The sequence below is a fragment of the Schistocerca nitens genome, chromosome 3, assembly GCF_023898315.1.
Source record: "Schistocerca nitens isolate TAMUIC-IGC-003100 chromosome 3, iqSchNite1.1, whole genome shotgun sequence".
NCBI lineage: Eukaryota > Metazoa > Arthropoda > Insecta > Orthoptera > Acrididae > Schistocerca > Schistocerca nitens.
The window spans coordinates 621,976,958-622,002,767 of NC_064616.1; the positions used below are offsets into that span (position 1 = coordinate 621,976,958).

At 42.2% G+C, this 25,810-nt stretch overlaps 1 long non-coding RNA gene across 1 annotated transcript; it reads right to left on the bottom strand.

The window, feature by feature from the left end:
• Positions 1 to 18,404: 18,404 nt before the first annotated feature.
• LOC126249685 (uncharacterized) lies at positions 18,405 to 19,790 on the bottom strand. Its single transcript, XR_007545641.1, has 3 exons — positions 19,617 to 19,790; positions 19,302 to 19,492; positions 18,405 to 19,161 (listed from the first exon to the last, which is right to left on the bottom strand). It is a non-coding gene; the product is annotated as an uncharacterized LOC126249685 (long non-coding RNA).
• Positions 19,791 to 25,810: the final 6,020 nt, after the last annotated feature.

Consider the following 25,810-nt stretch of genomic DNA (forward strand, 5'->3'; position numbering starts at 1 on the left):
TTAAATGACGACAGTCGGAAGATAAAATGTCTAGCATGACTTTGACGTCATTCTGAGCTGCATACAGCAAAACTGTAGCCACAAAGTATGCGCACAGCCTTCGGAACGAATATCTGAATATCTAGAAGAAAACAGTACAGAAGCTGCTATTGGTCGGCGCATACACGGTCAGAGCACCTGACGTGGCGCGGACGGCAGACGGATCGCCTAACACAACCTAGGCATAAATACCGAACTCGTTCCACACTGGAATCAGTCGGAGAAGAAGGCCTGCTTCCCGACGAGCAGTTCGGGTTCCGGAGGGGGCACTGGACAACACACCAACTGCTGCGACTAGTGGAGCAGGCGATGGGGGCGCTGGAGAGGAGGGAGTACCTCGGGGCGGTACTCCTAGACGTCTCCCGTGCCTTCGACAGCGTGTGGCACGACGGAGTAGTCTACAAGTTACTAGTACAGGGAATTCCGGTGTCACACGCCCGTCTGATCCACTCCTACCTTCCACGTGAAGATAAAAGACGGGACCTCAACAGCACGGGATGCCGATGATACAGCCCCATACAGCACCAAGAGCATCAACCCATATCTGATGCGAGGAAGATTACAAATAGCCTGCAACGAACTGGGTGTTTGGGCCACCAAGTGGCGGCTCAAGTTCAATGAGGCGAAGAGCCAGGCTGTGATCTTCACGAAGAAACGTTTACCTGAAGCTCTGCCACCAGTCCGCATCATGGAAGGCCCCATCCCATGGACGAACACTGGCCGCTACCTGGTCGTCACACTGGATGGGCGCCTTACGTGGAAGACGCTCATCGCCGAAATACGGGGTAAGGCGCGTGGCAGAATGCGCCTCCTATACCCCTTCCTCAGTCCCACGACCACACTGTCTCCACACCGCGGAAGGACGCTGTATCTGGCACTTATCACGCCCATTCTGGAATACGCCACCGTGGTGTGGGGGAATGCCGCCGAGACGCACATCAGTAGTCTCCAGAAGATCCAAAACAGGTGCCTGAGACTGGCACTACATCTTCCGCGTGATTTCAGCACGGCGGAACTACATCGGCTAACGAACGTGCCGACGCTGAAGGACCGCTTCAAGCAGTCGGCGAGACACTTCTATGCCGACACGAGAAGATCCACGAATCTTCTCATCAGACATATGGGAAACCAGATTCACTGGCGAGAGACAACGAGATGGCCGGACTTGCTACCAGAGTAGCAACGCTGCTCAGGCAGCAAGAGGAAGGAAAAAGAAGAGTGTCAAACCAGAAGAAACAGAAGACGCGATGAACCGAAAATCAAACCAGAGGAAGAAGAAGGAAAAGCAGCTAGACCCGCTAACCCTTCAACCCAACGAAGCTTCAGCTTCGAGATGACACAAAGCAAAGCACTGGAATCAGTATCAGACAGCACCTGAAGAAGTCTGCGAGTCACGCAGCTGAAATATTGCGCAAGAAAGGCGCGAATAACCGCAGGAACCCTATTGTTCAACAGCTTATAATTTTTTTTCATCGCCGTTTTTAGCTTTTCTGCCACGCAGTGCTTTTATTTTGTAGTCAGCATTTGATAGCGTGATAGCTTTGTAATCCTCTATTTTTCACGGTTCGCCTTTCTTCGGGGTTAAGTTTATGTGTCCGTTTGTGGAATCTTCTGGTGTTTTTTGGCCGCCGATCACATTATTCACGACTGCGGTGAAGATGTACCCAACGATACCCCAATACGTACGATAGAATTCAGGGGGAATCACATCCGGTCCTGGTGATTTTCCGGCTGCACTGGACTTAACGATGTTATGGACGTCTTCTTTTTCCATACTACCTTCGAGGTTCGGGTCCCCTGGGTGGCAATTAATCGCGTTGAGTACTCAGCTACGGAGGCGGACGAAGGGCTGATTGCAACACGCGGTGGCCTCTTAGCCACTTCCTGCTTGCGCCAACTGAGGAGCGGTGTCTTTGCAGCGGCCGTCTGTTGCCTGACACCGGCTACTGTGTGGGTGCCTGTAGCAGCGGTACGACTCATGTCTGGTGCCAGCCTTCGAACTATGAACTGACACGCCGGCGTCGCGTCTGTTGCGAACTACGCCACAGTTTTTGCTTATTTCATCGTGGTGTATGACAGATGGCATTGTCACGATACAGGATGATACGTTTTCTGTTGTTTTTCCTGAATTTATTGTAGTGTGTGACAGATGGAACTGTCGTGCTGAACAATGATGCGACATTTTCGGTTTTTCCTCCTATTATTGTCCTTGTGTGCGACATGGCACTCTCATGATGTAGAAAGATGCTGCGTTTTCGGTTGTTTATCCTGGTTTTATCGTGGTGTGCGACAGATGGCGTTGTCATGACGAAGAATTTTGTCACGTTGTCATTTGTTGTCCCAGATTTTATCATGGTGTATGCCAGTTGGCATTACATACATAAATACATTAATTCTTGTTCTATGGATCATGAATACGACATTTCGTAATGATGTGGAACGTGTCACTTTAAAATTTTAAGATAAGTTTTCTTTACACGAAAAAATTAACTTTTTTTCTTTTTTTTACAGTTACTACTTCATATCTAAGAATTCATCTATTGAGTAGAAGGAGTTCTTATTGATAAATTCTTTTAATCTACTTTTAAATATTGGTTGGCTATTTGTCAGACTTTTAATACTAGCTGGCAAATGACCAAATATTTTTGTGGCAGCATAATTCTCCCCTTTCCGTGCCAAAGTGAGATTTAATCCAGAATAGTGAAGATCATGCTTTCTTCTAGAGTCGTAACTATGCAATTCGCAGTCATTTTTGAACTGGGATTGGTTATTAATGACAAATTTCATAAGTTAATGTATGTATAGCGAAGGTATTGTGAATATCCCGAGTTCCTTAAGTAAATGTGTGCAAGGTGATCTTGGGCGGGCTCCAGCTATTATTCTGATTACTCGCTTTTGTGCAATGAATACTTTCTCTACTAATACCCCAAAATATGATGCCATATGAAAGCAGTGAATGAAAATAGACATAGTAGGCTAATTTACTGGTATGCTTATCACCAAAATTTGCAATAACCCTAGTAGCACAAGTAGCTGAACCTAACCGTTTCAGCAAATCATCTATGTGTTTCTTCCAGTTCAATTTCTCGTCAATGCACACACCCAGAAATTTTGAGTATTCTGCCTTAGCAACAGACTTCTGTTCATAGTCTTTATTTATCAATGGCATTATGCAATTTACTGTACAGAATTGTATAAACTGTGTTTTCTCAAAATTCATTGAGAGTCCATTTGCAGAGAACCACTTCATAATTTTCTGAAAGACATTATTTGCAATTTCCTCACCTGATTCTTGCTGGTTGGGTGTGATTACTATACTTGTATCATCAGCAAAAAGAACTAGCTTTGCATCTTCATGAATATAGAGTGGCAAGTAGATAATAGACAAACTCCAGTGGAAGACTTTGCAGGAGAGACGCTCAGCAGCACGGTACGGGCTTTTGTTGAAGTTTTGAGAACATACCTTCACCGAGGAGTCAAGCAGTATATTGCTTCCTCCTACGTATATCTCGCTAAGAGACCATGGAGATAAAATCAGAGAGATTAGAGCCCACTCAGAGGCATACCGACAATCTTTCTTTCCACGAACAGTACGACACTGGAATAGAACGGAGAACCGATAGAGGTACTCAAAGTACCCTCCGCCACACAACGTCAGGTGGCTTGCGGAGTATGGATGTAGATGTAGTCGTTAATATATATTAAGAACAATAAGGGACCCAAGGCTGAACCCTGTGGGACACCGTTCTTGATACCTCCCCACTTAGAGGTCTCTGCTGGTTTTTGGAGACTATCTGCACTGTTACTTTCAACCTTTTGCAGTCTTCTAGTTAAGTATGAATTAAACCATTTGTGCACTGTCCCACTCATACCACAACACTTAAGCTTATCTAGAAGAACTTCATGATTCACGGAATAAAAAGCCTCTGAGAGATCACAAAATATCCCAATGGGTGATGTTCGGTTATTCAACGCATTTAATATTTGATCAATGAAAGCATTTATAGCGTTTTCTGTTGAAAAGCCTTTCTGAAAACCAAACTGACATTTTGCTAGTACTTAAATTTTACAAATATGTGATGCTACTTTTGAATACATTACTTTTTCAAGAATTCTGGATAAAACTGTCAGAAGTGAGACTGGGTGGTAGTTGTTAGCATCAGATCTATCCCCTTTTTTATGTAATGGCTTAACAATAGCGTATTTCAGTCTATCTGGAAAAATGCCCTGTTTCAGTGAGGTACTACATATGTGGCTGAGAATCCTACTTATTTGTTGTGAACAAGCTTTTAGTACTCTGTCGGAAATGCCATCAGTTCCATGTGAGCTTTTACTTTTGAGCCGGCCGGTGTGGCCGAGCGGTTCTAGGCATTACAGTCTGGAACTTGGCGACCGCTACAGTCGCTAGTTCGAATCCTGCTCGGGCGTGGATGTGTGTGACGTCCTTAGGTTAGTTAGGTTTAATTAGTTCTAAGTTCTAGGGGACTGATGACCTCAGATGTTAAGTCCCATAGTGCTCAGAGCTATTTTGTTTTTTTTTACTTTTGAGTTAATATATTATTTTCCTATATTCCGAAGGAGAGGTGGGTTGAATTTCAATTTTATCAAATTGCATAGATACTGCCTCTTCCATATACTGCCTTGCATTTTCTAACGAATAGCTGGATCCTATTTTCTCTACAACATTTAAAAATGATTGTTAAAAATGTTTTCTACTTCTGACTTTTTAATAACTTTTCTTAACACAGTGCAGTAGTTTTTATAATGTTTCACTGTTTCGGGATCATTACTCCTCCTAGCTATAAAATACCCCTTTAGTAAGCCATGGCTTTTTACATGGTTTATTACAATTATATTTCACTGTTTTCTGGGGAAACTGTTTTCAAATATACTCACAAAGGTATCATGAAATTGATTAAATTTTAAATTAACATCATTTTCCCTGTATACCTCATCCCAGTTTAACTGTTGTAAGCTTTCCCAAAAATTTTGAATTGTTAAATCATTAATTGAACGCACTATTTTGGTGGATTGTTTTGCATTACTGTATGGAGCTATATCATATACTGTAACTAGCTGTGCATCATGATCAGACATACCATTCTTAACAGGAAAAGTTTTTATTTCATTAAATTTATCTTGATCTATGAAAACATTATCTATCAGTGTGCTGCTTTCCTGTACCACCCGAGTAGGAAAATCAATAACTGTTGTCAAATTGAAAGACCCAAGTAATACTTCAAGGTCAAGCTTTCTATCAGACTCTTTCAGAAAATCTACATTGAAATCCCCACAAGCAATTTTCTTTCCTCTGTCTGACAGATAGCACAACAAAGAATCCAAGTTTTTCAAAAATAGCTGAAAATTTCCCAATGGGGACTTATACATGGCTACAATTATAAAAGTGCCATTATTTAGTTTAAGCTCACATGCAAATGCTTCTATATGTTGCTCTATGCAAAATTTTTAGTTTCCAAATTTTTCATACTATGACACATATGGCAGCTCCTCCTCTCTCCATAGTATCTCTGCTTACATATGGTGAAAGCTTATATCCACCTACATTTATCATTTCCATACCTGTGACTATATGATGTTCAGAGAGGCATAGTACATCTATTCCACCCTCAGTTTCTAAATCTTCTAAACAAACAAGAAGCTCTTCAAGTTTGTTTTTTAATCCCCTGATATTCTGATGCAATATATTAACATTATTTTTCACTGTGCTTTTATGTGAATCTTGTGAAATACTAACATTAGTTTTCACTGTACTGTAATGAGAATGTTGTGATATTTTCACATCTCTAGTACCTACCTGTCTGAACTTCTCACTAAGCTTAATTTCAATCAGTGTAGGATGATTGGACACTGATCTTAGCCTAAAAAAGTACTCCCATGAGTTTCAGTGTCCCGCCTTAAAGATTTTGCTGTCATCCCAGCCAGTTCACCTATCCCTTTCCTATTTAGATGCAGGCCATGTCTTGTGAAGTCCCACCTACCAATACCATCAACAGGAACCAAACCTATACCTGACAAAGTTGCCGCCCGAAGCAGCTGGTCTAGCTTCGCTTTGTAAAGCCCTTGCACAATGATCCTACAACCTCTATCACTTGGCTAAGACATGCACTGTGCTTGAAAATACGTGTGACCTGGTACCTGTCACCTAATTTTTCCTGCAAGTTTTGGCCCATAACTCTTCCATGCCTACTACCTAACAACAGAACTTTCCTCCTATTTTCTACCTTTTTTTTTGCAACAGTTTGTTTCCTAGTGAAAGTCTGTTTAGTGATGACTACACTTACATCTACTTGAGCCTCTTCCTTAGTTGACTGAGGTAGCAAGGCGAATCTATTGTTTGTGCCAATGATGAAGCTGTTACATACTGTTCTCTTTCTGTGGCCCCTGTTCCTTGCTGCCACTTCTCAGCTGTCTTCACCCTTCTCACCCCTTAATCTCATCAGTTCCTCCCTAGCACTATCCAGTTCAGCCTGAAGGGCTCTAATCTCCCCTTCCTGTTCCGCTATTTTCCTATCCCTTAAACATAATCTTCAATACCATGGAAGAGACCCATTTACTTCCCCGATTCCCATGCCACTACATTCACCCCAATGTAACGATCTGCTACAACAGCTGTACAAAACCCCAGAACCGACTTTCCTACGGCAGCTCAAACACTTCTCGCTCATGGTTGTTTACAATATTTTTACAAAATGTATCTAGGCAATAACAGGAATATTCTATTAACTACGGATCACAAGAGTCACTAAAGTTATGTGGAACACTAAGATATGTGTATACTATTGATATAGTAATGTAATACAGTTAAACTAACGTTAAAAATCAAAACTTCTATACCCGAAAAATTTGGCGTAAGATCGTGTAAGCGCGATACGTACTTTATGCGTTTTGAAGGGAAATAAAAGACAGAACCTAAAACCTTTAATTCCCCCAATAGATACGGCACTACTAAATATAAGTGTAATAAAAACAACCTAAATTCTTCACTTAATACTTAAAGAAATGTCTTAAATTTGTATGTAAACCTACGTCTAAAGTACGCGGAAACCGGCACTTACATTATGTTTTTGATTTTTTCCGAGAAATACTTTGAAACGAGTGAAACCTTCAATAGATAACATAAAACAAACTCTAATTAACTTCGGTACGGTGTAATATTAACTTAATTGACAGTTACTATAGAATTAATTACTTATCTTCACGAGCTTAATATTCAAGCGTGTGCGATCGGCGCCAATGCTGTCCACATACCATTGTCATGATGAACAATGATGCCACGTTTTCAGTGGTTTTTCCTTATTTCACCGAGGTGGATGGCAGATAGCACTCTCATGATGTACAGTGATGACACATTTTCGCTTGTTTTCCTAATTTTATCATGGTGTATGATATATGACATTGTTGTGATGAAGTAGAATGTTACGTTTTCGGTGTGTATGACAGATGGCATTGTTTGCGTAAGGTTGCGATTGTCGTACCACTGTAACGACTTTAACGGCTTCTGACATCAAATGTAACCGTTGTGTTACTAAATGTGACACTTCTGCTACTAAATGTAACTGGGTTTTCTCTTTGGATGCTGTCAATTGTCAGGATGAGCATTCTAAAGCATTCTGTCAGGGTGAAAATATTAAATAAATTAACTTTTCTCTCTTAACAACATGTGGGCAGGGTGGGTTCTTCCTTGGCTCGGGTATGAGGTCGAATGAAACATCATTTTTACATAAGATGACTTTTATTGACGATTTGTACAACTGTATCTTACGGGATGTTCTGGTTCGGAGAGCGGCAGCTGTGTCGTTTGTGAAGTCTTCTGCTGCGGTAGCGGCGGCGGCGGCGGCGGCGGCGGCGTCTGATTACGCGTAGCGGTGTGTATCTCGTGTCGCTGTCTCGCTCAGTTGACTGGAGAAGCGCAGCGCGAGGTGGCCCGTTTAATTATTGCGAGCGAAATCGTGCATCGGATGATATCTTGGGTGTCGCGTCCCAGTGTTTCTCTTCTCTAAGCGGCCGCGTGTGTTCTGCGTCGGCCAGCGGAGCGGCGCGGCGGGGGAAGGCCAGTGTGGCGGACTCGAACCACGGACTCCTGCTTGCCAGTCTTCGGCTGTCAGGTCTTCATCCCAGCTCACAGGTGACTACTGACGTGAGGCCGTCTCCTTCCCGTCCTCACGAGTCACCCGGGTACGTAAAAATCAGACTTCAAATACCTTTTAACTTCTGTCTTCTGGCGCCGCGGCTTCTGGTTGCTATTCCATTACAGCGGCGGACTTGGTTCGTCTGTGCATGATGCAGACTCTTCTTACATGACGGTCTTCAGCACCGAAACTGACTGAAAACTACTGCTTCGCTTCTTCGTCTTCTTCGTCTCTCGTCTCCGTCTCCGTCTTCGACTCCGTCTTCGTCTGCATCTCTCTGGCCCACTGCGTCTTGCGTATTTATTCACTTCAGTTTACTCGAGGTGAACGACTTCACGGTCATTGCCTCGTCTGTCACGTTGAAAAGCTTCTCGAAGAATCTTCTTAACGTCGGTCATTGGTTCTTGGAATGTAGGCGAGGGCCTGTGATCACACGTAACGGCTGAGAAACACGTGAGCCGGTCATTGCCTCTTCTGTCACGTTGAAAAGCTTCTCGAAGAATCTTCTTAACGTCGGTCGTTGGCTCTTGAGATGTAGGCGAGGGCCTTTGCTCACATACGACAACTGAGAAACACGTGAGCCGGTCGGGCGATGCCCTGACGGCTGAATCGACAGCGCCCGCTTATGTGGAAGTTGCTGACTTCATGTTCATTGTTTCTTCTGTTCTGCTGTTCGGCCCGCTGTTTGCGAGTATGTAACTCTCTAAACTAAACCAAGTTTTTCATTTATATCCTAATTTCTAGTTCACTTTGATTTCACTAATTTATTTACTTAAGTACCACTCAACATTCCTCCACCCTTCGGAGAAATTCGCCCTCGAATTTACTACTCAACATTCCTCCACTCTTCACACGGCAAGAGCACAAACATAAGCAATGAAAACTCTCGACTTAGAAGATTACACACGCTTCACATTAAGTATGTTGAAAATACTTTATCACTTTACTAAAGCACTGTACGCTCATAAATCACATAGTTCACACATAAATGGTTGTAATATGTGTAACAAATCTTTATGACAATGAATGAACAAAAATAGATTATTCACTTAGAAAGTAACATAGCAACACCTGTTTAATCAACCCTATATGAATGCAAGAATATTTATTCTCCAGTATTGTTTACTTTAACATAAGACTGTGTAGTAAAGACTGAAGTACAATAAACAAAATTAATACACTAATGCTCAAAAGTAACTACTGCAGTACACTAGTTAAGAGTGTGGTATCCAGTTAACAGGGATTTGATGAAGTGGTATATTATTATTTGGCTTATTTTTTCGTCTTAAAGAAAAGAAAACTGTACAAAGTAGAAACACCAACACAAAGGTTCCAGATATACCCGTTCCTAGCATTATAATTTTAGTTTTGTGTTCACCTTTTAATTTTAAAACATGTTGCATCATAACATTGGCATCAATTTTGCCTTGCTGTGAGTTTATGAACATATCTAATGACTTCAAAAGGGAACTGTCAAGGGAGTCATTGAGGTAGGACAGGTTGTGTGTAGGAAATGCTTTGCATGGCGTTTTCTGGAAAGAGCAAACAACATGGTTATGAACCTACCAACCTAGTAAAAACAAAAACAAAGAAAAGAAGGAATACATTGTTAACTACAAGATCTTCATGTTTCTACGTTCAAATTTTCTTTCTTAGAAAATAAACCATTATCATGTATTAATTATTTACATTTGTATATTATCCACAGTCTACTAAGATTCCACTAGGACATTCGTACTCTTGGTCGAAGATTGTATGGTGCCATGTCTGTATGTTGTGCTGGCGTGGCCACTCTTTTTCCTTTTCGGGAACTTCCTCCACCCTTCGGAGAAGCAGATACTATTGTTGAAGGAATTACTTCTGGAGCGCCCTTGAAAGGTTTTAAACGACTTGCATGCACAATGGTAGTTCGGGTGGGCAGTTGCAATTTAACGTTGACTGGTGACGTGATCTCAATAATTTGGTAAGGACCTCTGTAGTTTGTTACAAATTTCTTCGTTTTTCCTCTCGCAATATAAGGTGTTGAAAGCATAACCCACTGACCGATTTTGTAATTTGGATATTTAGCTTGGGTATTACCTAATCTTTCCTGTCGTTCCAAAGCCTTTGTATTAGATTTTTGAACCTTTTTCCATACATCCTTCATCATTCGACTGAAATCTCTTACTGTTTCTCCAACTTTTCCGTTTTTCTGCCTGATTACATCAAAAGGGGACGGCATTTTTCTGCCATAGACCACTTCATAAGGTGACATGCCAGTTGCTTCATGCGTTTTGGCGTTGTATACCGACACGATTATTGGTAAATACGTATCCCAATTGGAATGTTGTTCGTTAATATAATAACTAAGCATCTTGCCAATTGTCCGATGAACTCTTTCTGTGCGCCCGTTGCACTGAGGGTGTAACGGAGTTGTGCGTAATTTGCGTATTGTTAGTAAGTGGCATAGCTGTTTCATTAATTCCGACATAAAATTAGATCCCTGATCTGTGATAATAGCTTCAGGTACGCCAAATTTAAGTATCCAGTTGTTAACTAAAGCTTGGGCAACTGTATTTGCTTGCTGATCTGGGAGACTCACCATAGCTAGATAGCGTGAAAAGTGATCTATAATTGTAAGGACATACTTATTACCAGCAGGTGTTTTATGAAATGGCCCGTAGAGATCGATTCCGCAGATTTGATATGGACATGAAGCCTCGGGGAGCCTCTGTAAGGGTATTTTTGAACGAGAAAGTTCAGCTCGTTGTGCGCACGCAATGCAATTACGAACGTACTGCGCAACATCCTGCTTTCTGGTTTGCCACCAAAATCGCTCTGCTACACGTCTTTCGGTTGTCCGCTGTCCACCGTGTCCTGCAAGGATATGATCGTGGGCCTCTGCCATTATTTCTTGTCTAAGGTGTTGGGGAACAACAATTCGCGGTCCAAGTTTTGTTTTACGGCATAATACACCATCTTCAAAGCAAAATTGTTTTTGAGTTGCGTATTTTTTGCATTCTGTATCCTCATCTTGTGCCTTTCTCCAGTCCTCAGTATCTCGGCCTGTTGCTTCCAAAAGTGCTATTTTCCGACTGAGACAATCTGCATTCGTGTGTTTTTTGCCTGGTTTATGGATAACTTCGAAATCCATTTCGGAAAGACATAGGGCCCAACGCGTGAGACGACTAGACGAATCCTTTAATCCAAGCAACCATTTTAAAGCTGCGTGGTCTGTAATGACCTTGAATTTCCTACCATACAAGTAGCATTTAAAGTATTTGATACCATAAATAACACTTAACAATTCTTTCTCCGTTGTGGAATAATTTCTTTCTGCTGTTGTTAGTTGTCTCGAAGCGTAAGCTATGGGGTGTTCCGTGCCATTAATATTCTGACTCAAAACAACTCCTACTGAATGACCACTTGCGTCACAGGATAAAATAAATTCTTTATTATAATCTGGGTAGGCTAATACTGGACTGTGTGTTAACTCATCTTTAAGGGTTTGAAATGCTAATTCACAATCTTCAGACCAATGAAATTTTGCACCCTTTTTCAATAATTGGGTTAAGGGTCGGGCAATCTCAGCAAAATTTTGAACATATTTCCGGTAGTACGATGCGAGACCAATGAAACTTTGTACTTCCTTAACGCGTTGTGGTGTTGGGAAGTCCTTAACTGCCGAAATTAATCGAGGATCTGTTTTAATTCCTTTTTCACTAATGACATGCCCTAGGTATGTAACCTCTGTCAATGCAAAAGTACATTTTTCCATATTTAATGTTAATTTAGCTTTTCTAAGTCTCTGGAAAACATTACGAAGACGCACAGCATGTTCATTAATGTCTTTGGAGAATACAATAATATCGTCTAGATATACACAACATTGCTGAGTTTTGAGTCCTCGCAATACTCCATCGAATAGTCTTTGAAAAGTTGCTGGTGCATTTTTCAAACCGAAAGGCATTCTTTTAAATTGCCAGTGGCCTCCAGGGGTAGAAAATGCTGTTTTATGCCTATCTTCAGGTGCAACTTCCAATTGATGATATCCGCTACGTAGATCGATTGTTGAAAAGTATTTACTGTTACCCAAACTGTCAATGATATCTGTAATGTTTGGAAGAGGATAAACATCTGAGATAGTTTGTTTGTTAAGGTGTCTGTAGTCACAACAAAATCTATATCGTTTCGTACCGTCGGGGGACTTCTTTGGAATAATTACAATATTTGAATTATAAGGAGAATCAGAATATTCTATAATTCCATCTTTTAGATGCTGTTCTATAAATTCATCCAGTACTGGCTGTAAGTGATGCGCAACTCTATAAGGCTTCCTATAAACTGGGGGGCTACTTCCTGTTGGGATCCTATGCTGTGTGATATTTGTTGCTGGCAGTGGACCTTCTGCATTAAATAAATCTTGAAACTCAACTAAAACTGCTTCTATCGTGTCTCTATCCTTTCCTTGCAAATGCTCAATCTTCTGGCGTAATGCGGTTTTATAGGCGTCTGGTTTCTGACCATCGTTAATATCTGACCAAATGAAATCTTCTTCTTCAAAAATACTGACTGTAGCTACTAATATTCCCTTATGCAACTCTTTGTCCTCCACTCCGAAATTGTCAATATGTACCGGTACTTTTCTTTCTCCCTCAACGTCTTGAACCCGTACAACACTTCTACGTACAAAACAATGTGATACATCTAATTCCTCATTTTCCTCTAATGGCTCTATTAGACATACTGTATCTGTAGGTACTTCGGGGTCAACTGTCATCCAGAAAAGTTTTCCTGAGCCAGATGGTATCTGATCCCGCGAATCAACCTTCAAGGACGTTGCACGCAGTATAGTTGATTTCGCCTTCCGGTTAGGGAAATCTTGCGGCAGAGGGCCCTTTGCAGCGGTGTCACCTAGCTGAAACACTATTCCGCTAAGTTCTACAGTTTGCTGTCTGAGGTCGATTTTAGCGTGATGTTTATTCAGGAAATCCAACCCTAGGATCGCGTCGTACCCGTCAGTTACTTTTGTTACCACTTCTACATCTTCTTGAAATTGTACACCGTGAATATAGAAAATCAATGATGTACATCCTAATGACTTCACTGTACCTCCTCCTACTCCACTCAATCTATACCTTGGAGGGTCATATTTCTTTTCTCCAATACATTCATTACTTACTATTGATACGTTTGCACCTGTATCCACTAGTATCTTTGCCTCTTTATCCTGTATGGTAGCAGATAACCAGCATTCCGCCTTCACATTCGCCTTAATGGCATGAAATTTTATTGGGAACGCCTGGCGGCGGCTCCGACATTCCCGTTTGAGTTTAACTGATTTCTATTTCCAAAAACTTTCTTAGACCTGCATTCCTTGAATGTGTGACCTATTCTTTGACAATTAGTGCATTGAGGTTGTCTGCAGTTTTTTGCTATATGGCCCTGTCGATCGCACCTAAAACATCGTACTCCTGCTGAAAATACATTTCGCTTCTCCTTGTATCTGGTGGCAATGTCTATTTCTTCGAAAGCTGTCGCCACAGATACAGCTTCTGCTAAATTTTTAGGAAACTCTGCCCTGACACGACGGGACGTTTCAGGAGGTAACCCACGTAAAAATGTATCCAGAGCTCTATTTTCTGCCTCTTGTAAAATAACTTTATTTGCTTCATCACTAGTTGTCAACTGATAGGTGTTAATATTAACTTTTCTAATCCTATCTACAAAACTTTCTAACGACTCGTTTTGCCTCTGAGTGATAATGTTTAACTGTTCCCTATAAAATCTACAGCTGTTCTGTTTTTGAAAACGTTTAAGCAATCCTTTCTTCAATTCCTCAAATGTTGGAGCATTCCGTAATTCTTCATGGTATAAGACGTGTGCTTTAGCCTCTCCTGTCAATCTTAACTTTGTCATTTGTAAGAGCTGTTCATCTGACCATGATCCTAATTTTGCAGCTGCTACTAAATCATCAAAAAAGGCTGTTATGTCCTCGCCAGGTTTACCTGAAAAGGGAGTTACTAAGGCTGCTGCTGAGGAATCTAGGGTGGGAGGGATTGAACTGGTTTGCCTAACCTCACTCAACTGTTTAAATAATGCGTTGTTATCATTTTTAAGCTGTGCTATCTGATTAACTAAGCTCTGAATAGCTTCCTCAGTAGAAACCGCTTGTGGTGCTGACTCTGACTTTGTACTATTTCGTGTCATCATTTTACAAACTATTAGTTACACAATATTACCACACTGAATGAAAAGGATGTTTAAATATTTTCGACAAACCCTTAAAATCAAGAGAGAAAATACACTTCTAAATAAAGAAAATATTACGACTGCTATGCAAACCTCTATCCTTTCACACATTAAACAATACTAACTGTGGACCTTTAGTGACTGTCATTCACACCTCATATTGAGCCAAGGGTTTTTTCTCTGACGCCAAATGTAACGACTTTAACGGCTTCTGACATCAAATGTAACCGTTGTGTTACTAAATGTGACACTTCTGCTACTAAATGTAACTGGGTTTTCTCTTTGGATGCTGTCAATTGTCAGGATGAGCATTCTAAAGCATTCTGTCAGGGTGAAAATATTAAATAAATTAACTTTTCTCTCTTAACAACATGTGGGCAGGGTGGGTTCTTCCTTGGCTCGGGTATGAGGTCGAATGAAACATCATTTTTACATAAGATGACTTTTATTGACGATTTGTACAACTGTATCTTACGGGATGTTCTGGTTCGGAGAGCGGCAGCTGTGTCGTTTGTGAAGTCTTCTGCTGCGGTAGCGGCGGCGGCGGCGGCGGCGGCGGCGTCTGATTACGCGTAGCGGTGTGTATCTCGTGTCGCTGTCTCGCTCAGTTGACTGGAGAAGCGCAGCGCGAGGTGGCCCGTTTAATTATTGCGAGCGAAATCGTGCATCGGATGATATCTTGGGTGTCGCGTCCCAGTGTTTCTCTTCTCTAAGCGGCCGCGTGTGTTCTGCGTCGGCCAGCGGAGCGGCGCGGCGGGGGAAGGCCAGTGTGGCGGACTCGAACCACGGACTCCTGCTTGCCAGTCTTCGGCTGTCAGGTCTTCATCCCAGCTCACAGGTGACTACTGACGTGAGGCCGTCTCCTTCCCGTCCTCACGAGTCACCCGGGTACGTAAAAATCAGACTTCAAATACCTTTTAACTTCTGTCTTCTGGCGCCGCGGCTTCTGGTTGCTATTCCATTACAGCGGCGGACTTGGTTCGTCTGTGCATGATGCAGACTCTTCTTACATGACGGTCTTCAGCACCGAAGCTTCTCGAAGAATCTTCTTAACGTCGGTCATTGGTTCTTGGAATGTAGGCGAGGGCCTGTGATCACACGTAACGGCTGAGAAACACGTGAGCCGGTCATTGCCTCTTCTGTCACGTTGAAAAGCTTCTCGAAGAATCTTCTTAACGTCGGTCGTTGGCTCTTGAGATGTAGGCGAGGGCCTTTGCTCACATACGACAACTGAGAAACACGTGAGCCGGTCGGGCGATGCCCTGACGGCTGAATCGACAGCGCCCGCTTATGTGGAAGTTGCTGACTTCATGTTCATTGTTTCTTCTGTTCTGCTGTTCGGCCCGCTGTTTGCGAGTATGTAACTCTCTAAACTAAACCAAGTTTTTCATTTATATCCTAATTTCTAGTTCACTTTGATTTCACTAATTTATTTACTTAAGTACCACTCAACACCACAGCCTAAGTCGTAATCCGGTAATATCCGATCCGAGGTTTATAAAATGCGACATCAAGTGGTATAAAATTTAACTAAATAGTCGTGCAAGTAAGCAGCAAGAAGTGAGCCCGCCTCTCGCTGTCGTGACGGAAAAATAATTAACAAGTAAGTTTGTTTGACTGTTTTTATTACATTCTATCACTCACTTGTCACAAATTTCAGAGAAGAATACGATGATGAAGTAACTGTTATGTATTTTGTCTGTTTTTGAGGTACTCTCCATTCATTTTAGCGTAATAAAACGATAGAAAATTTTGAGGGATGCCTGCAGGTGTGGTTTGAAACAGAAGATGCCTCAATCCCTAAGTCGTACCTGTGTAGAGGTCGTCAATGTACCGGTACGATTTAGTCATTAATGGAAATTACATACCAACAAAAACTTGTTTGTTTCAACTGGTCTAAATGACGAAGAGAGCGAGGATATAGACGAAACTTTACTGAAAATCGGAACGGTGAAACTGTATTTAATGAAGCGTATAGAAGACATAATGTACCAGAGATTACACTGTGTCAAAATCTGGAAAATGATATGACATCGGAGATGGAAGGTGAATTATCACAGAATATCATTAATTTAGAGTCTAATTTCTTCGGAGTAACTATTACTGAATTAAGCAAAATTGCCTACCAACGTCCTGAGAAATATCATCTACCGCATCTCTTCAATAAAGAAAAAAGATAGCACGTAAAGAGTGGTATTACAGGTTTATGAAAGATCATCCAACTTCGTGCTTACGAGTTACCAAACCATGGTATGGAGGAAGGGATTTAATAAAGAGCGCGTTAATGAAAAATGGTTCAGATGGCTCTGAGCACTATGGGACTTAACATCTGAGGTCATCAGTCTCCTAAAACTTAGAACCACTTAAACCTAACTAACCTAAGGACATCACACACATCCAAACCCGAAGCAGAATTCGAACCTGCGACCGTAGCGGTCGCGCAGTTCCAGAGTGAAGCGCCTTGAACCGCTCGCCCACAACGGCCGGCGCACGCTAATGAGTTTTGTTTGTTAAATATGAGGAAATATTAGAGGAACAAGTTAACTGCTGACCAGATATACAGGGTGAAGCGAAATTCGCGCATTCAGACTTTGTGGAGCGACTCGTCCCATGCCAGCGATTAAAAAATATCTGTCACAAAATTTCGTCCGACGAGTACATCCACAGAAAAAGGACGTTAGAGGGTGGCAATCTGGCAACACTGTAACCACATGTATGGTAACTGAATCCGTCAGCACGTCTCTGCTGTGCAGTTCAGTTGATGCAGTGGACAGCGTTTAGGGTTAGCATGCAGGAGGCCGAGAATTCGATCCTGGGTTGGGCTCAAATTTTTTAATTGATAATTTCATTCTGACATTTCATACTGCAACATACAACGTTTCTTAGGTCGCACGTATCCTAAATAAAACAAATAAGAAATAGACAATTGAAACAAATGACCTGTCGTAGGGCAGAACAAGTAGAAAAATAATTTCAATTTCTAGATGCTAAAGACGAGCGCTCAGATGTTGCTCACTAGCGACCAGAGACAATAATAGTGTCCATATTAATGACTGCATGACCTTCACAACAGAATACGTTGTCCTCAGAACAACAGATGCTCAAAGCGACCTCCCTGCACGCCCAAACATTGCGCAACCCGCCGGATCATACAGCTCTCGACCCTTCGCAGCAAAGCTGCGTCCACAGTTACAAGAGCACGGGCTACCAATTCTTCCATACTCGTCGATGGAGTAGAGTACATGTACGTCTTCAGACATCCCCACAGGCAGAAATCCAGGGGGATTTAGGTCAGGTGAACGCAGTGGCCATATAACTGGACCTCCCCGGAAATGATCTGTCCAAATACTGTCGCACATTAATTCCAGAGTGTGGAGGCGCATCATGTTGGAACCGTATACTCTGCCGAAAATGTAGTGGAACGTCTTCCAGCGCATCAGGCAGATAGTTCGAGACGAATGCATGAGACCTTAGTGCAGTCGACTGGTCACGCAACATGTAGGGGTCCAAACTGGCTCATCTTGTTGCTTCTAGGGTGATTCCACTTTGACTGCTAGAAGGTCCAGATCTGTATTTTAGCAATATTTGAGGACCTAACAAATGGGTTTTTCAGGAAATTCTTAATGATCAAACAATCCCAGATCAGAACAATGGTATGGTAGAAATAATTTTTGACTTGGTGTTCACGATCCACATTTTTATTAAACTTCTTGTAAATTCACATATACTACTTCTTAATTGTCATATCATCAAGAAAACAGTTTTGTATTAATCCTCATACATTTAATTCACACTTTAACCAAACACAAGACTTGACTGTTCTTTTACAAAGCGAAATAACAACTTAACTTCTGCAAAGTGAAACAAAGACTGCTCTGTGCTCATTCGCGCCAGAACGGTTACAAATAAGTCAAAGATTATGACAGTCTCACAGAAATGAATACACACAAGAACCATATCACTGTAATATATCGATACATCGGAGTACCTATACATTAACAAAACCAAATGTGAATATTGTCACAAAAATATGTCTGTTACTTCGCAGAAAAGTAGTACGATATTACTGGTATCGAGAACTGGGGTTGAAGTGCCGTAATGGTCACGTAAATAAAGAACCATTACAACCTGTCGCTCAATATTCCGGGCCAAACGTCGATACCAAAGCGAACGTGATATTCACGGTCGCGGGTGACCGCGGGTTCACCTCACAGCAATGGTGGGGTTTTCTAGATGATGCTGCTAATCTGATGTCCTTCGATATCAGAGCGGGATAGAGCACTACCGCTAGCCCCAAGTCCATTATCATTAACACTACAACTAAGAGATAACTGTGTCCGCCTGTTCAATCAAGGCGCAGGTGAGGGGGCGTCTTCAGGGGGGAGAGGCGTGCGCCAAGGCACACATTCCTTTCGCTGCCGCTGGAGTCGGAGTAGGAGGAGGTGGCGGTGGTGAGTTCCTGTGGAACCACCCACGCTTGTTGATGCTAGCGAATGTTGAAGCCTTCACCATCGCTAGCCTGGGGTTGGGAGATTGTTGCTCTGACTGAACCACCCATGGACGCCAGAGGGTATGCGATGGTGCGGGTGCCAGCACTGCAGCAGCTGTGGCTGCTTTGCCTCTTGAACAGCAACGAGCGGCGCTTAGCACAACAGTAGATGTCGCTCGGGGGTCCCCAAAACCACCGCTCTAGGTGCACATCCCACAGCAAACTGTTGTGGTGGCAGTGTTATTGACACCTCTGTAACATACGAATGATGGAAAAAAATTAAGTACAATGCTCAAAATTTTTTGAATATATGCAGTAAACAAATACCAAAAATTAAGTGCATCAGCATTTCAGAATAAAAATTACGTGCTGTAATGATGGTGGTTGCACACCTTTTACTCTCTGAGTCCCAGGATTGAACAGTTCAGTCGATATTTCTGCTAGCTCTCCAACCCAGTCAAATATCTCCACTTCCTCTTCCAGAAGGGAGTGATCGCATTGCCTTTCAGCAGCTTTCACTCCTGTATTTCACCCTCGCTGGGATTGTTGTTGTGGAGTCACCGATCCATCTGGCTGTACTCATCTACAACAAGGTATTGATTATAAGAAGCAACAACAACAAAAAATATCTGTTCTGAATTTGCCTACAGCGAGATATTGATTATACATAACTAAGGGAAAAAGAAATACTCGTAAAAAGTTCATACCTGATGGAAATGATGACTCTTGGTCATCATTCACGACATAAGCCTCTCCTAGAATCCGATCCTCCTCTTGATCCATAGCAACATTTACAACAATGAAGAATATGTGCCTCACACAACTGACTGCGATAAAAAAGTGCATTTCGGACTGCTGCAGCCACTCAATGTCCGTCAGCTGCTACTATAATGTGAAAGTGTTGTTAATAAAAATTCTCTATTTAAACTAGACTGAACTACATGTGACTGCTTTAGTCTTTAATAAAACTTGCATCTGACTGCGTATTTAACTGAACTGAACTTTATCTGACTGCATGAAAATTTGTTGGAAAATTAATACGCAAAATATACATCTGACTGCATGAAAGTTTAGTAGTCAAAATAAAATGAAAGTCACCAACCTGCATCTGACTGCGTCTGTGGACTTAGCTCGTGCACTCCTTCCCGTTTAGCCGATAATAAAACATATATTCAACTCAGCCATAGTGCAATGGCATAAAATTGTCACTCTAGTTAACTTTACTCATTTTGGCCCTGTTTGTTACTTAATAAAAATTCTGTCCTGATCTGAATAATTTGCCAACTGTGCAATGGCATATAGATTATTTTACTCTGATAAATGAAATTATTAGCTTTACTCATGGGAACTTTACTTTAATGTACCTTTTGGTTCAATGCAAGCACAGGATGCGGAGAACGACATAAGGTGTGAGATAAAACTCTAATTTTATCTAAAAAATATTTATTGTTCAAACTTTTAAGGCACATGTGAAAAACTAAAAAAAAAACTTCTATAGCATGGATTTACGAGAAACTTTCACAAAACGCTTATTGCATCAACATTGGGATTTCTATTTAGCTTTTAGACATTATTTAACCAAAGAAAACCTATTTTATTAATTATTCTTTCTAGTTTCCCCAGGTATGTGCCGAGTTTCGCTCAATATATAGCTTATTATGTGCGTAGCGCCAATTCTTACTTTGACGACAGAGGGATAGAGAAACAATTAAAATCGCTCAAAAGAGGAAAGGCCGCTGGACCTGATGGGATACCAGTTAGATTTTACACAGAGTACGCGAAGGAACTTGCCCCCCTTCTTGCAGCGGTGTACCGTAGGTCTCTAGAAGAGCGTAGCGTTCCAATGGATTGGAAAAGGGCACAGGTCATCCCCGTTTTCAAGAAGGGACGTCGAACAAATGTGCAGAACTATAGACCTATATCTCTAACGTCGATCAGTTGTAGAATTTTGGAACACGTATTATGTTCGAGTATAATGACTTTTTTGGAGACTAGAAATCTACTCTGTAGGAATCAGCATGGGTTTCGAAAAAGACGGTCGTGCGAAACCCAGCTCGCGCTATTCGTCCACGAGACTCAGAGGGCCATTGACACGGGTTCACAGGTAGATGCTGTGTTTCTTGACTTCCGCAAGGCGTTCGATACAGTTCCCCACAGTCGTTTAATGAACAAAGTAAGAGCATATGGACTATCAGACCAATTGTGTGATTGGATTGAAGAGTTCCTAGATAACAGAACGCTGCATGTCATTCTCAATGGAGAGAAGTCTTCCGAAGTAAGAGTGATTTCAGGTGTGCCGCAGGGTAGTGTCATATGACCGTTGCTATTCACAATATACATAAATGACCTTGTGGATGACATCGGAAGTTCACTGAGGCTTTTTGCAGATGATGCTGTGGTGTATCGAGAGGTTGTAACAATGGAAAATTGTACTGAAATACAGGAGGATCTACAGCGAATTAACGCATGGTGCAGGGAATGGCAATTGAATCTCAATGTAGACAAGTGTAATGTGCTGCGAATACATAGAAAGATAGATCCCTTATCATTTAGCTACAAAATAGCAGGTCAGCAACTGGAAGCAGTTAATTCCATAAATTATCTGGGAGTACGCATTAGGAGTGATTTAAAATGGAATGATCATATACAGTTGATCGTCGGTAAAGCAGATGCCAGACTGAGATTCATTGGAAGAATCCTAAGGAAATGCAATCCGAAAACAAAGGAACTAGGTTACAGCACGCTTGTTCGCCCACTGCTTGAATACTGCTCAGCAGTGTGGGATCCGTACCAGATAGGGTTGATAGAAGAGATAGAGAAGATCCAACGGAGAGCAGCGCGCTTCGTTACAGGATCATTTAGTAATCGCGAAAGCGTTACGGAGATGATAGATAAACTCCAGTGGAAGACTCTGCGGGAGAGACACTCAATAGCTCGGTACAGGCTTTTATTAAAGTTTCGAGAACATACCTTCACCGAAGAGTCAAGCAGTATATTGCTCCCTCCTACGTATATCTCGCGAAGAGACCATGAGGATAAAATCAGAGAGATTAGAGCCCACACAGAAGCATACCGACAATCCTTCTTTCCACGAACGATACGAGACTGGAATAGAAGGGAGAACCGATAGAGGTACTCAGGGTACCCTCCGCCACACACCGTCAGGTGGCTTGCGGAGTATGGATGTAGATGTAGATGCTGTCACGACCCGGCTGCCTCCTGCAGGCATCTAGCTCCAACTCGAAACACGTCTGCTGTCTCTGCGCAGCTTCTCACCACTACTCAAACTTTTACCGCGTGCACCTAGTTCTGTTAGCTGTCAAAGATCTTACTACTCGAAGATGTACTACTCGTCCAACCTTGCGGTTGGTAACTATCGACATTTTTCACTGGCTCTATCCTGATCGAATCTCAGCACATACCTTTCAAATGCTATGCTACAACGAGACCAAACATTTTATAAACTCTTGTTGCGATCCGAATACATCAAGAGCTGTTTTCTGAACATGTAAACTATAACACAGAATTTGGAGACATACTTACATACTGGTTGCACAATTTCTTTGGCCTGCTGGCGACTTTCAGATTCCAGCTGCTGCTGCTCTAATGCCAGAACAACGATAGAAATCTTATGAGCACTTGTTATGATTTGAATACATCAAGAGCTGTTCTCTGAACATGAAAACATTCACACACAGAATTTTGAGATGTACTTACATGTTGGTAGCACAACATCTTTAGCTTGCTAACGACTTTCAGCTTCCAACTGACGTTCTAGTTCAGCCAACATTTCAGGAATGAATGTTGATAGCAAGAAAAGAAAACAACTTTTATAACCACTTGTTACGAAAATGTATCACAATCTCGAAAAAATTGGATACTATGCTACGAAATTTTATGACTGTCGCAATTTGAACTCATAACTTTTTTAATAAAAACTTACATGGCAATTGCCCTAAGTTTGGCCATTTCACATCACCACTACTGCTGGCATCACTACTGGCTGACCATTTCATATTGTGAGAATCACATAGACAGAACTAGGCACTGTCAAAGACTGATGATGATCGTCATGGGGGTTTCGCCTTATATACCTTCAGACTCCACCCTCTGTTTTGTAAAGGACAAATAGGGACTCAGAATGCCATATCAGCAAATTACCACTTGCCTTCTTTTTCTTCAAGCAGGATTTGTGCAGGTGTTTGCAAAACAGAACGCTGCTGTGAAGGAGGAAAAAAAATCTGAGACATATATCCTTTGTTTTCTGGTAATTGGCTTGAAAACTGGACGCAGCTGCTAGCTTTAGAAAAACACTCTTTGTCCATTCTGAGGAAAATAAATGTTGTTATAAGTCAGGGTACAGTTGTGGGCAGAGGATGCTAAATTCGCCTTCTTTTGGCTCTGAGCACTATGGGACTTAACATCTATGGGCATCAGTCCCCTAGAACTTAGAACTACTTATACCTAACTAACCTAAGGACATCACACACATCCATGCCCATGGCAGGATTCGAACCTGCGACCGTAGCAGTCGCGCAGCTCCGGACTGAGCGCCTAGAACCGCTAGACCACCGCGGCCGGCTCGCCTTCTTTTTCTTCTTCAAGCAGACTTGGTGCAGTTGGCTGTTGGGGGGGGGGGGGGGGCGAAAAAAATTCTGAGGCAAAGATCCTATGTTTGCTGCCAAGGGGATGGAAAATCGGAAGCATCTGTTACCTTTAGAAAAACACCCTTTTTTCATTCTGTGGTAAACAGTATAGTCGTCAGTGATGACAGAGTATCCATGAGATTACGAACTGACACACCGGACCGACCAGCAAAATCACGAAACTAATTACTTCCGGCGGATTAGTTAAGTGTTCTGAATACTATGGTTCTTAAGGGTGTTTTCGCACCGCCGTAATTACCTCGTCCATTTATGTGCAGTTCTGCAGCGTCTTGCTGAAAGTCTCTGAAATTTCAACACATGTGGCTAGTTAAAAAAACTGATTTTGGTGACACACTGGATCATCTACACTGAAGCGCCAAAGAAACTGGTATAGGCAAGCGTATTCAAATACAGCGATATGCAAAGAGGCAGAACTCGGCGCTGCGGTCGGCAACGACTACATAAGACGACAAGTGTCTGGCGCAGTTTTTAGATCGGTTATTGTTGCTACAAATGGCAGGTTACCAAGATTTAAATGAGTTTGAACGTGGTGTTGTAGTCGGCGCACGAGCGATGTGAGACAGCATCTCCGAGGTAGCGATGAAGTTGGGATTTTCCCGTACTACCATTTCACGAGTAACCGTGAATATCAGGAATCCGGTAAAACATCAAATGTCCGACTGAAGAGAATTGTTCAATGTGACAGAAACGCAACCCTTTCACAAATTTCTGCAGATTGAATGCTGGGCCATCAACAAGTGTCAAAGTGCAAACCATTCAACAAAACATCATCGCTATGGGATTTCGGAGCCGAAAGCCCACTCGTGTACCCTTGATGACTGCATGACACGAAGCTTTACGCCTCGCCTGGGCCTGTCAACACCAACATTGGACTGTTGGTAATTGGAAACATATTGCCTGGTCGGACGAGTCTCGTTTCAAGTTGTTTCGAGCGGATGGACGTGTACGGGTATGGAGACAACCTCATGAATCCATGGACCCTGCACCTCAGCAGGGGACTGTTCAAGCTGGTGGTGGCCCTGTAATGGTGTGGGGCGTGTGTAGTTGGAGTGATTGAGACCCCTGACGCATCTAGATACGACTCTGACAGGTGACACGTATGTAAGTATCCTGTCCGATTACCTGCATCCATTAATGTCCACTGTGCATTCCGACAGACTTGGGCAATTTCACCAGGATAATGCAACATTCGACACTTCCAGAATTTGCTACAGACTGGCTCCAGGAGCAGTCTTATGAGTTTAAGCACTTCCACTGCCCACTAAACTCCCCAAACATGAACATTACTGGTCATATCTGGGATGTCGTGCAACGTGCAGTTCAGAAGAGATCTCCATCCCCTCGCACTCTTACGGATTTATAGGCAGCCCTGCAGGATTGTTGGTGTCAATTCCCTCCAGCACTACTTCAGACATTAGTCGAGTCCATGGCACGTCGTGTTGCGGCACTTCTGCGCATTCGCGGGTGCCCTACACGATATGAGGCAGGTGTGCCAGTTTCTTTGTTTAAACAAATATTTATTGTGTCAAAAAGTTCAGTCTAATTACATGATCCTAATGCTACTTCATAACCTCATCGACCAGCTGGGCCCTCTTGCGGCATGCTCATGAATGATTTGCCTGAATCAGTATGTTCAGTATGTATTCCCAAGTTATAATTTGAGAGTTATCGTGAGTAAAGCATGCTGCTGTGTGCCAGCGTACGTGTAAACATAACTTCTTGCAAATCTATGGACACAGTGGATGTTTCACTTAAGGGAATCTGTGAATCTGTAAAGTCGATTTTGACCAAGTCCTGATCTTTCTCGTCATTTTCTTCATGAGTTTGCAGTGCAGACTTGGCAAATTCATGAGAGGTAATTTAAGCCTACGTACACAGCTTATCACATGGTTCACGCATGTCATTTTTTGGTGTACCGAAAGATACATTGCTGAAGAATTTCCTGACGACGGTAGAATAATATTCTTAAGTCACTGAAGAAGCCATATGTTCTTCTTTAAAAGAAGCATACATACGACTTATATTTAAGTCCGGGCTGAAATATTCTTGACCTGACTTTCCTCTACGGTAGTGACTTTCCTCTCTCTGAAAACTATTAATGTGTGCATTGATTTGATTCACGTTTTCCTCGCTGAACATTTTTTTATGCGCAGGAGAACTTGCAGTGTGATCTCTACAGACCGTGTGCGTTGTTTCTCCCTTTTTAAGTTTCTCTTGAAGAGTCTGTAACCGTC